We start from the raw sequence: 13,116 nt of genomic DNA on the forward strand, positions 1-13,116 counted from the left end.
AGAGTGAGCTCAGGGGGTGGGAGGTGCGGGGCGCCTTCTGTTATGACCGCCTTGCGCCTCGTATTGACCTCGCCCATCCCCACAGGAGTGTAAAAAGCAAAAAAGAAATCTGCTTGATGTTGTAAAAAAACAACAAACCAAATATATACATATGTTTTAGCTGTTCACAAGGTTACAGCAGTTTCCATGGCTACAGCTGTAAGCTGCGTGCGGGGAGGTAAGGAGGTGGGCTCTCCTTAACCCAACAGATTGGGGCACTTGGACAGTTTCTGCCCGGGGCCCCGGCGCCTGGCCGCCGGACTGGAGGGAGGGACGGAGGGAGGGAGGAAGTGCGCAAGAAATGTCAGCTGTCTCCCTGCGCCCCCGGGGACCCGTTTCAGTGGCGACTCAGAATAGACCACTTGTATCCTGACGGCTCCCTGCAGTCTGAGTTTTCAGGTGCAGACGGCGTCTCCCCAGAGAGCGGCCCCGTGAGTGAGGAAGACAAGAGTCCTCACGCTCATTCACAGGTGGGCACCGAGGTCACCCAGGAAAGCAGGTCGGAGAAGTGACCCACTGGGCTGCTGCCTGACCTGTCCAACCCAGGACTCCTTCCCGTGTCACGGCCTCAGGCTACCTGCACGCGCCGGCGACCTGCAATTCCCGCCCTGACCAGGATGGCCCAGAGCAGCCGGTGGGACTGGTGCCAGCCGTGCCCTAACGAATCCAGGCAGTACCTCCTCACCCCAGAGCTGTGTGTGTGTATGTGCGTGCACGACATGTTTATGTGTATGCGCGTGCATGTGCGCGCGCCCATGTGTTTGTGCGTACGTGCGTGCATGTGTGTCCGTGTGTGTGCATACGCGCGTGCATGTGCACGCCCATATGTTTGTGCATACACGCGTGCATGTGTGTGTCCACATGTGCGTATGCGCGTGCATGTGCGCGCGCCCATGTGTTTGTGCGTACACGCGTGCATGTGTGTCCATGTGTGTGCATACGCGCGTGCATGTGCGCGCGCCCATGTGTTTGTGCGTACACGCGTGCATGTGTGTCCATGTGTGTGCATACGCGCGTGCATGTGCGCGCGCCCATGTGTTTGTGCGTACACGCGTGCATGTGTGTCCATGTGTGTGCATACGCGCGTGCATGTGCACGCCCATATGTTTGTGCGTACACGCGTGCATGTGTGTCCATGTGTGTGCATACGCGCGTGCATGTGCGCGCGCCCATGTGTTTGTGCGTACGTGCGTGCATGTGTGTCCGTGTGTGTGCATACGCGCGTGCATGTGCACGCCCATATGTTTGTGCGTACACGCGTGCATGTGTGTGCCCACATGTGCGTATGCGCGTGCATGTGCGCGCGCCCATGTGTTTGTGCGTACACGCGTGCATGTGTGTCCATGTGTGTGCATACGCGCGTGCATGTGCGCGCGCCCATGTGTTTGTGCGTACACGCGTGTCCATGTGTGTGCATACGCGCATGCATGTGCACGCCCATATGTTTGTGCGTACACGCGTGCATGTGTGTGCCCACGTGTGCGTATGCGCGTGCATGTGTGCATGCCCATATGTTTGTGTGTACACGCGTGCATGTGTGTGCCCACATGTGCGTACGCGCCTGCATGTGCACGCGCCCATGTTTGTGCGCACGTACGTGCATATGCGTGTCCAGGTGTGTGCACGCGCGCACATGTGCACGCCCATGTGTGTGCACGTACGTGCGTGCATGTGCACGCTCATGTGTTTGTGTGTATGCATGTGCATGTGTTTGTGTAGTCATGCGTGTGTCTATGCATAGGTGTGCATGTCTGTGTGTATATGTGTGTGTGTTGTACGTGTGTGTGTGTGTGTGTGTGTGTGTGTGTGTGTGTTGTTAACCTTAAAAATAAAATAGCCAGTTATTTCACCAGCAAAGTGGGTTTATTCGGGAATAGCAAAGAATCGAATTAGGGAAACTTAGGGTTTTTCCGGAGCTCGCCTGTCCTAAACTGCAGTTCTCTGCTATTTCTTTTTAAAAAAATTTTTTTTAACGTTTATTTATTTTTGAGACAGAGAGAGACAGAGCATGAATGGGGGAGGGGCAGAGAGAGAGAGGGAGACACAGAATCGGAAATAGGCTCCAGGCTCTGAGCCATCAGCACAGAGCCCGACGCAGGGCTTGAACTCAGGAACCGTGAGATCATGACCTGAGCCGAAGTCGGACGCCCAACCGACTGAGCCACCCAGGCACCCCTCTGCTATTTCTTAATAACCTTGTGTGTGTGCATCTACATGTATGTATATGTGTGTGTACACACCATGTGCGTGTATATGCATGTATACGTACCCCTATATGTATAAGTGTATGCAGCGTGCGTATTTATATCCACATGTGTGTCTGTGTGCGCGTGTATACATGTATGTGGCACGTGCATTTATATCTGCATGTGTGCCTGTGTGCCTGTGTATGTGGTGCTGATGGTGAAGGAACAGCAGGTGAGTCCAGGCAAAGGTGAGTTGAGCAACCTGGAGATTCCAGAGGGACTGGCTGGACGGTCCAGCAGCTGGTGGGGGAGAGAGGTTGGGCTGTGAGCTGCCACCATCCATCTGGGCACTCCCCTTGGAGTTCAGATGCCCCCAGGGGACTTGGCACCTACCAGGGAGCCCCCCTGGATCCCTGCCTTGGTCTAAGGTCAGTGCAGCTCATGTGAGACAGGCCCACCTTCTGCCCTGGGGCTCCAGGCAGGGTCTGGAGCTGGGTGGGGAACCAGAGGGCAGGACGACGGGGCGGACGACCAGGGCACTACTGGAGCCTGGGAGGAGGGTCCAGACAAGGTGGCAGAATGGTGGACTCCCAGGGACTTAGAGCCACGCGGCTCAGAGTCTCAGAGAATCAGAATATCTGAACAAGAGTCCCCCGCTTCTCCCCGCACACCGGGAAGGGACTTTGGACGTTACCCCGTCTAATCACCGGCTCAAGGAACAAAGGGACTTTCCCCCTTGAAATCACAGTTCATCCAAGACAGCCTGAGCGGTGGGATACACACCCTTAGGGGATGGGGGAGGGTGGGACCCCCTCGGCTCCGGGCCACATTCCAGGGTTCGCTTCTCCCCGGGGGGTCACCCCAAGTTCTCTCCAAGTACAAGCCTCGGGGAGCCCGAGGCGGCCCCACCTGCCTGGGCGCATGGACGGATCCTGCGGGCAGAGGCCTCAACAAACAGCGGCTGTCAACCTGGCCGGCCCCACCCCCACCCCCACCCCCACCCCCACCCCCACCCCCACCCATTTCTTGGTTCCTCTGACATAGTGTCACGGGCTCAAGTGCCCCGGGGCACGGGCAAAAGCTCACCCTGGTCCGTTCTGGCACCTCTGCTCTCCGCAAGGCTCTGCCAGCTCGGTGGCCGCCGTGACTCCGTTGTCAACTTCTGGGGACAACTCTGCCGCCCTGAGCAGTCCTTGGTGGCCCAGGCTTCAGCAAAGACCCTGCCCGAAGCGGTTTGTTTCACATCAACTTTCCTTTTTAGGAAAATTGGGCTCAGCCATTTTTAAGTGAGTGTAGGCGTGTTGTTGAAAGGGCCCGTCTTGCAGATTGAATGATTTTTAAAAACCCGGAGGCCTGGCCGGGAGCTGAGGCCTGGCCTGGGTGACCCACCAGCCCTGGAATCACCTCGCCCGACGCTGAAAATTCCTGCAGCTGGAAAACGGCAGGTGCCACACGGAGCAGACCCTGTTCACCTCCCAAACTGCCTCACAACTGGCTGCACTCTGGCCACGCTGGCTTACTTCCCGTCTCTGGAACGTTCTGAGTCTTCCTCCCGGAGGAGGTTCTGAGTGTTTGGAGGGGAGACGCTGATGGGAAAATAGATGTCATTTGTGGCTCTAAACATGGGGTGTCTCAGTCCGGGGAGAGGTCAGGGAGAAGCCACGGCGGCCCCTGGCAGGCAAGGTGGGGGCGTCAGAATGGCACAAAAGCTTCCAGCCGTCCGGTAAATGTCTGCCAAGTGCTCCCATCCATGTGCCTGGCACTGTGCCTGGTTCTGGGCGCACTGGTGGACAGCATCCACAGGTGCGCTCCTCAAGGGGGCCCCCCCAGCCTGCGTGCTGACGGAGACCAGTCAGGAAGACCCAAAGGGCCAGTGTCACAGTGGGCCCAAGGGCGTGTCATGGGGCTGAACCTCCCGGGAGGTGACGTGGGGTCAGGGACACGTTCCTGAAGCACACCGTGGCCAATGAGATCTGCTCTTCAGGCAGAGAGGGGAGTAGGCGGGACGCCCCCCCCCCCCCCACCCCAAGAAGGAAGGTTCTGGGCATGTTCCAGAACGGGAAGTAAGCCACCATGCGGGAGCCCAGTGGGGGCGGACAGGCCAGTGAGGAGGTCGGGGGCTTCGCAGGGTCTGTGGCAGGCAGGGCCTTCTAGGCTGCAGCCGGGGTCCGCGCTCTGTCTTCAGCTGGGACGGGATGGAAGCAGGGTTCCGACCCCCAGCTGCACAGACGACCGGGAACCCAAGTGCTCCTCAACAGGCCCTCAGAGACCCCAGAATCTAGCACCAGGCCCCCTCTGTCGAGCTCCTACCGGGCATCCGGGGTCTTACACGGGGGTGAAGAACCCTCACCACCACCCTGCGAGAGGGGTACAGCTATCTGATTTCTGTGGACCAGGAACGTAGGGCACAGAGAGGGCTCACCAGCCCGGAGGAGCCCGCGCTGGCGGCTGGGCAGAGTCGCGGGGTCCTAACCCTTGTGCCTGCTCAGAGCATCCCACAGATTCTGCGGCCATGCTGGACCCCTACCCGTTCGCTCCCCCGCCTCCCTCTTGCCCTCGGGTCTCACGTTCAACAGTGGGGATGATCCCAGAGAGAAAAGGGTGGACACCGAAACACATCACAGCCCAGCGGCAATAAAACCTACCACAAAAGTAATTACTCAGGACGCTGCATCGCAAAACAAAAATTGTCCTTTTGAAGCAGAAATCTGTTTAGTAATTAGAGGGAACTCTCGTGTGGGAAGTTCCATGAAGGTAAAATTAAAGTTGCCTATATTTTTAATTTTGTAAATGGGTTCGCACTGAGCCAGGAGCCTTCTGCATAATGAGTGTTTTAACCAAACAAAAACTCTAAGCACAGGTAAATACCAGAAGTTCGCAATTTGACGATGTTACAAAGAAGTTGCTGTTTTTTTCTGCGAAATATTCGACTTTTTTTTCCCCCCCTGTCCTCCTTTGAACCAAAATTGGATCATCATATCCTGGAATCAGCCCTTTCAAAAGCCATTGCTGGTTTCGCAATGTTTCGAGGGGAGACCCTGCCAGCAAGAGACATGTGGGTCCTTCCCTAAGCCAGCTGGGTCTGCCGGCTTCTGGGAGCAGCGGGGGGCAGACGCCCTGCAGAGAGAAAGGGCTTCTGGACTAGGCGCTTGCCTCGGAATCTGAACAATGAGCATCTTTGCTGTAGGAAGGTTCCCGAAGGTATCGAGTCAGTGCATTTGCCAACAGCAAGTGGAGGAACTTGGAAAACAGGGAGTAAATGTGACATTCCAACACCGCGAGGCAAGGCCTCTGACAAGTGTCAGGGACACACTAATGATGCATCCCAGCCTCCTCCTACGCCCTGGGACACACGCTCCTGTGCTCCGAGCAGCCTGGCCAAAATAACCTGAGCCAGCGCTAGGGGGATGTGCTGGCAGGAAGCACAAAGCCAGAGCCGGCTGGCGCCCTGGAGTTGAGGCAGGGCCGTGGGGCCGTGGCGGGGGCTGGGCCGCGGGTCCCTCGCGTGTCTTACTGGGGCGGCGGGGAGCCTTTTTGAGCCTGGCAGAGAGACCAGAGCATGAATGCCGACCTCAGTCACAACAGATTTGAGGCTCCAGGCCAATGGGACCACCAGAAAGTGGCCAGCTGGTTCCCCCCACCCTTATAGGGCACGGACTACTGGACACGGTCGGGGTATCTTCTGTGAGTCACTGATTACCAAAGTCAACAGAGAGGCGTCTTGCGTCCCAGGGATGGTAGAAATGCCCCGTCTCCCCCGGCACGCTTGCTCCTCCCCACTCCATACTCCTTCCGGGCTTAGCTCAAGTTCCACCTCCAGGAAGCCCTCCCAGACTGCTCTGACCCATGGGGTATCTTCCTCTGAATCCGGGATGCCTGCTGCCTCACATCCGTGTCACAATCCATCGGGAGGTGCTTTGCCCAGCTCTCTCATTCTAGTCACAAGTGTGCACTCCCCCCCTGAAGTCCCCCCCCCCACCACCGAGATCCTTCCCTGCTGGGATCACACCAGCAAATGAATCAATAAAACTACGCAGCACAACCCAAAACCCAGGATGACCCACACGCCTGCTCACTAACACGGGGCCAGGTAAACACGAGAAAACGGGTGCTGATGCGGGGAGAGGGTCCAGATCTGCCGACAAAAGAACAGGGAGGAACACAGGCCAAGGAGCCCCTGGGTGACGGATCCCCGGGGGCCCGGCCTGGGGGTGGGTCGCAGTGGGGAAGCCCCGGGCTTATATTTTGTGAAAAACAAACAAGCAAGCAAAGGGATGGCTTGACTTGCCTTTTACAGCCAGCACCAATTTATTTCATTTCAAAATCCCTTTAGCGTATTAAAATTTAACATATCTTAGCTAAATACGTAAGCCTGCAGGAGACAGTCACCTGCGATGGCTTTCCGCCGCTGTTTTTGTGCACAGAATGTTTTCTGGAACAGCGTGTCTCCAACTTCACTGAGCACAGGGATCGCCCGGGGAGCCTGTTAGACCAGGAGGTCTGGAGGGGGTCTGAGGATCTGTGCTCCCAGCAAGTCCCCAGGGACGCGAGGCTGCTGGCACCCACCCCGGGGAGTACAGTTCCAAGTGCAAGTTTGGACGGGGTGCACGACCAAGTACAGCAGATGACGATAAGTAATAAGAAATAATAATAATAATAATAAAGGAGGGAGGACTGTTGTTCCCCAGGGATCCCGGCCGCCAGAGGGCCCCACTGGCCAGGGCCAGCCCGGGAGTGCCCCAAGGGTCACCTCTGCCACTGCTGTGGCATGCGGAAACTGTGGACCAGGGCGGGAAGAACCCAGATGCAGGTGACGGTCAGGGAGCCAGGGTGGCCCCCAGGCCAGTCTGCCCTGAGCCCACTCTGTGGCTGAGCCAGGAAACGAGCACCCACGGGGGCTGCCCCGGGGGGTGGACCTGCCCTGGAAGAGAGGTTTCAGTTAGCGCTGAACAGTGCCCGCAACCCCCTCCCCGGTCAGCCAGCTGAGACGCAACCTAGCACATCCTTTGAGGTGGATGTTAACATTGTCACCGAGCAACCCAAGGCCCAGAGAGGCCAAGTCACCTCACTAGGGACACTCAGCATGGACAGGAACACGGCTCTGGTCAGCCCCGACGGCCACGCTCTCCTCCACTCGACCACACCACCAGGGAACGGGGCGAACGAGGCGGCAGCCCCCGCAGCCCGGCTTGCTGTAGGGTCACCACCCAGGCCCCTGGCCAGCCTCCACGTGGGCCTCTCGGCTGGCCCAGGCTTCTCCCGCCTCTGCCACCTGGGAAAGCCGAGCACGGGGGTACAGGTGGCTGGCTAGACCGGGGCGGGGCCCAGTCCCGTGGGAACCCCTCGAGGTGGGCGGGGACCGTGTGCAGGGGACAGGCGGTAACATGGAGCCAGGCTGTGACGCCATGCTGCTGCTGGAACAGAAAAGTCTTCCTCGAGGCCCCCGGGGCTGCCTCCTCACCACTTAGGCGCGGCCCATCCTGCCTGTCCGGCCACGCCCGGGTCTCCGGCCCGGTCCCGTGTAGAGCAGAGCCCTGTGACAGGTAGGTGTTCAGTCCCGGGCCTCTCCCACCACCCAGCACACTGTCTCCTCGCCCCTCCCTCCGAGGGATGGTCATTTCTGCCCACTTCTCACTCCCCTGGTCCAGGCCTCCATCATTTCCCTTCTGGCTGGACGCAGTGGCCTCCTCCAGAGACTTCCTGCCTCCAGCCTCACCCTCTCCACGTAGCCCGTCGTGCCGCAGCCCGAGAACATTCTCTAAAGGCTACATCTGGCCGTGTCCCTCCCAGGCTCCCGACGTCTGTGGTTTCTGGGGATCTCTGGAGAAACCCACCCCCGGAAGCAGGGCTTACAAGCCTCGCCTGGCGGGCCACAGCCCAGAAGATCCCACAGCCGGGAAGCAGCAGGCTTGACTCAGACCCGGGGCAAGGTGGTCAGTTCCCCTAGAATTCTTCCTGCAGTGCTTTCCACCCTCAGAGGGGGCCCCCAGCCGGGGGTGGGGCTGGGCCAAGCCTGGGGGAGGGCTTGCCAGTCAGCTCGAGCCTGCTTAGGGAGGGGACCTGATTCCAAAGGGAACAAAGAGCTTTGCAAACAGAAACAAGAGGGCCCGCACCAGGAGCCTCTCCACGCGGCAATGGAAGGACAGGAGCTGGCAGACGCTGAAGACGCCGGGCTTGTCAAACCCCCTTTGGAGCAAATCCGAAGGGACCGAGACGCCGCAAGGAAAACCAGTACCAGGGGGAGAGCAAAGCCAGGCTGAGAAGCCCCCGGTCGCGCTGGTCTCCGTGGAGCAGACCCCGGGCTGAGCCTCGGGGCGGGGGGGAGCCCAGATTCACAGCTGCCGCCCTGTGCTGGCGGGGAAGGCAGGAGCGCCCTCAGTTTTGCACACGAGGAGGCTGACCGATTTGCCCACGGTCGCCCAGGATCCGCGCTCTCTGCCACACAAGCTGCTTCTTACTGATGTACAGACGCAGACTGGCTACTTTGCAGAGAGTGGCCGGGCCAGGAGCTGCCGGGAGGACGGGAGTGGGGCTCTTTTGCCACTGTGACTTGCCTCCTGCCCGAACTCAGATGCAATTTACAGAGATGTAATGACTCTCCCCCCGCAGCCCTGCCTGCTCCCTCACCCCTTCTGAGTGCTGCAATTATGCCTCGCTGGATGTCGAGGCCATCGCTCTGCGGAGCGGATCCGTGGAGCCCAGGGGCCTCTTTGCGGGACTGGGTCCCTGCCGTGTAGCCTCCGGGCCGGCCGGGCCATATGGCTCACCCAGAACCGGCACCGGGAGTCAGCGATTTAGAGCCGGCCCCCAAACATGCGAGGCTGGGCCGATCACTTGAGTGGGGGGCTTGGGTTCAGATTTGCCCCGAAATTTCAAAATTCCTCTGTGCTCCCTCAATACTGCAGCTCCTCCCAGCCTCACATGCTCACTTTGGGGCCTCGATGAGCAGAGTGGTCATGGCCCATCAGGGGCATGGCATGAGCCACCCCGTCATCTCACAGATGAGAGACTGAGGTCTGGAGAGGCAAGATCACTTGCCCAAGGTCACCCTGAAAGGTGGACACAACTGGGCAGATGAGTCTTGGCTCCACGAGCCGTGCCCACCTTTCCCCGAGCGCCCTTACTCCTGTTTGACGATTGTGCTGGTGTAAGCAATGCGCGTCTGGGAGCTCGAGGCCTCGGAGGCTGGGAAGGGCTCTGTGGTGGACGCCCTCCCCTCTTCCCCTGGAGAGGCTAGGGTGGAAAAGCTGGAACATTTCCATAGCCAGCGCTCTCAGCAGAGAGTGCCAGAGAGCTCCAGAAAGACCAGGCGATGGTCCCCAGAGCTCCCCACGTCCGTCCCCATGCACCCCGAAGGCACTGAGGCCGGGAGAGCCTGTGGGTCCTTCCCAGACACCCCCAAACACTTCAGGAGACCAGTTCCAAGCTTTCCAAGGGAATCGGGACCAGTCAGCCCCTCTGGAAGTTCAGGTGGCAGGGAGACCAGAAGTCAGGAGGATCCAGGGCACAAGGCTCACCCTGGTTTTTTTTCACCCCGTCACGCAGGTGCCCAACAGCCGCGCCAGATGAAAACGGGAACAAAACCCCAGCTTGCCTGAGCCCCAGCCTCAGGAGCGAGATGGACTTGTCCCGAGTTCCCAGCACCCCAGCTCTTCCGAAAGCTTACGGTCAGTGCACAAAGAATTAAAGTCAGTCCCTCCCCTCGGCCCAGGAAGCGCCGGTGCCACCTGCTTAGGTAAGAAGATGTCTCTGGTCGTTTCGGCTCCATCGTCAGTGCCACTGGCAGAGGCGGCTGGATGCTGTCCTAGCGAGCGCAAACCTTCGGGGGTTGGAAGTCCTCACCGCACCTGGAAGCCTCCCCCGCCCCTTCCCGCCCCAGGAGCCTGGCCTGGCCTGAGCAGAGGGGAGTGCCAGGGAAAGGCTGGCAGGTCGTCCCCTCTGGCTCTCCTGAGCTCCAGCTTCCCGAGGAACGTGAAAGGAGGGCCAGCTGGGGCTAAGGCCCCTGGGACACCCTCTTATCTTCAAGAAGGGTCAATGAATTTGACCCTTGAGACTGTCGTCACAGAGTGTTGGGGCTGAGATGCACACTGGCAGGGCTCTTAGTGCCCACATGGCCCTCGGCCTTGGGAGCACAGGACACTGGGTGGGATGACGTGGCAGAGCTGGGAGGGTGGGCAGGCAGTCTCTCCTGGAGTTTTGGTGTTTGGAGTCTTTTTATTCCTGGCTGGGAAAACCCAAAGGCCAGCCCAGTGCTCCTCTCCCCCGTTTAAGCTGAGATTTCAAACAGACAAAGGTGGGTGGGCGTGCGGCTGGTGGCCGTGACGGAGGCCGGTGGCCGTGACTGAGGTCAGCACCACCACTTACTGGCTGTGTGACCTTGGACAAGCGACCAAACTTCCCTGAGCCTCAGTTTCCTCCTCTGTCAAATAGAGCCAGTGCCCCTCTCCGATGGGTGTTGGGTGAATTGGATGAATGATTACACAGGTCAGGTGCCACGCACGGTGTCTGGTCCAAGGCAAGTCTCACTGAATGGTCTCGGCTCCCGGCACCACAGAGAACAGAGGCCAGGCTCCTCTCGGAAACTTTCTCTCCCCGATTTCCTTCATGCCCAGGCCAAGAGAGAGACCAGGCGTCCCTTGGCACCGTGGGTCCCCACCTCCCTCCCTGCCTCGCTGCCCACCTGGGTCTCCATTCACAGTCCACAGCCTCCTCCCCAGGGGCGCACGTCCAGGGCAGATGGAGATGGGACGGGTGGTGTGGCCCGGCAGCTGCGTGGGGCAGGGACCTGGCTCCATACTGCCCAGCAGGCTGCAGCGGGCGCCCCAGCCTTCGTGGGCACTGAGCCGGGGCTTCCCTGCCTGCGTCCCCGGCGGCCAAGGCCCCCTCGCCCCGCGACCGCTCGGCCCGCTCGGCCCGCTCCGCCCTTACCTTGAACCATGGGAACGGCGCTGCCCCCGGCCGGCCGAGGACTTGGGCGCACGTGACGGGGCGGTCCGGCGTCCGTCCCGGGCAGGGCGCAGCTAGCGGCGGCCGCTCCTGCCCAGGCCACGGCTGCGGCGCCTGCTGGGGCCGGGCGGGCGAGGCGGGCGCTGGGGAGGCCCGGAGGCCCGCGGGAGGCGACTGCGTGCCCGGGCGGGAGCCCCCTGCCAGCTCCGGCTGCGGCCACGGCTCCGGACGCGCAGGCTGCCTCCCAGCGAGCGGCACGCGCGGTTCCAGCCCAGTCCCGGGCGCGGGGCGCGCGCTGGCGGGAGGGCGCGCGCACGAGCCGGCGGGGAGCGCGCCGCCGGCCCCGCGCGCGCCGCCGTCGGGGGCTGCGGGGAGCGGTTTGGGAGCTGTCCCTGGTGCTGACCGCTCGTCCGCTACGGGCCCAGGCCGCGGGACCTCCCGCCCCCGCCCGGCGCCCCGCGGGGCTCCCGTGGCTCTGCGCCTGCTTTCTGGAATTGGGAGTCGGGCTGAAGCTGCTGCTGCTTGTCAACAGTGCGACCTTGGGGCAAGTTCCTGACTCGGGGAGTCTCTCTGGCTCTCACCTGTGAAAGGCGCCATAGCAGTGCCTGCAAGGTTGGTCTGAGAATGCAGTTCAACCAGGTCCAGGGGCCTGGCACACAGTGGGGGCTCAGGAAACTCTGGCCTTTTTCATGGTTTGTTTCCATTCTCATGGTGGGCAACCGCCAAGCTAGGGAGAAAGGGCGGTGCCTGTCCTGCTCTGGGGCCTGGTGGCTGCCCTTGGATCTCTCAGGGCATCCACAGAGGAAGGGAGCAGACTCCTGCTTTGGGACCACAAAGCACAGATTTGGGACCAATGGCTGCACGCTGAAGCAGGACAGACTGGGCTGCTTCCTTCCTGGCATGAGATCCCTCCACCTGAAGGGAGTGCTCCCAGAGGCAGCGAGTGACCTCTGTCCCTGCAGAGAGACACTCAAGACGAGGCCGAAGCCACGGGGACCCCGAGCCGAGAGAGAGGCCTGAAACTAAATATTACTAAAGAATATGTAAGGCACTAAGAACCGTGCCTGGCTCATTGAAAACGTAATACGACCGTTTGCTTTTCCAACTCTTAAGTTCTTTAAAAGACTCTATATCTTGGTAGGGAAAACCTGTTACTTCACTCCTGTTCTAGAGACGGGAATACTGGGGACACATGGAGGGCGTGAAAGGACCTGCTTGGAGTCCACTCCCGCCTTACAGATGGGCTGAGGAGACAGAGATAAGCGCCGGGCTCAGAGCCACCCCACAGGACCAAGAGGGTGAGTATTTACAAGCCAGATAGACAGGCTCCAGATGTCCAGCCTCCTGCCTCGCCCTGTCAGGTTCCCTAGGTCGGGTCACTGCCCAATTTCCCCAAACTGTTCAAGCCACTTTGACCCTGGAGAGTTTCCTTACCTCATTCCTCTTAACTAATGGAAAGAGCTGGTGCCTGCCCCGTGAATGTCGAATATCTCCGTCCCTTCCGAGCAGGATAATTGAACATCACCCGCCTCGCTTCCTAAGGGGTCAGGGGATGCACAGTACCTGCTTCCACCAGGCACTGACTTCATGGTAAACATCACTCACTATGTGCTCAGTACGTCCCCGACACAAGGCTACACACGTTGCCCGCATTGTCTCATTGAAATCTTCTCAACAATCCATTGAGATGACTTTGCAGGTGAAGATTGGAGACTTAAGAGCAGCAGACCGGAGCTGGCTTAGACTGAATCTCGAACACATGCTCCTCATACCCTCCTCCCAGATTTTCGATGTGCTCCCAACTTAGGAAAAAATATGGAAACATTAATAGAAATTCCACATGAGGAGGGGGGGGGGGCGGGGAGAGAGACAGAGAGAGATGTATACCGGCCAGCCAATCAGTGCCTGAGGAGTCAGCCTAGGAATCCTTTAAATCGACATTTTC

At 59.7% G+C, this 13,116-nt stretch overlaps 1 protein-coding gene across 2 annotated transcripts in view; it reads right to left on the reverse strand.

The window, feature by feature from the left end:
• The window catches only part of FAM163B (family with sequence similarity 163 member B), a 30,604-nt gene extending 17,877 nt beyond the window's left edge, over positions 1-12,727 (reverse strand). Inside the window, exon 1 of one of the 2 annotated variants that reach the window (XM_043567235.1) lies at positions 12,606-12,727. The gene's annotated coding sequence lies outside the window, so the exon portion shown is untranslated. Of the gene's footprint in view, positions 1-11,153; positions 11,452-12,605 lie in introns of those variants that run through there. The other variant, XM_043567233.1, reaches the window with a different exon arrangement.
• Between the last annotated feature and the right edge of the window lie 389 nt (positions 12,728-13,116).

The sequence above is a fragment of the Prionailurus bengalensis genome, chromosome D4 (genome assembly GCF_016509475.1).
Source record: "Prionailurus bengalensis isolate Pbe53 chromosome D4, Fcat_Pben_1.1_paternal_pri, whole genome shotgun sequence".
Lineage (NCBI taxonomy): Eukaryota > Metazoa > Chordata > Mammalia > Carnivora > Felidae > Prionailurus > Prionailurus bengalensis.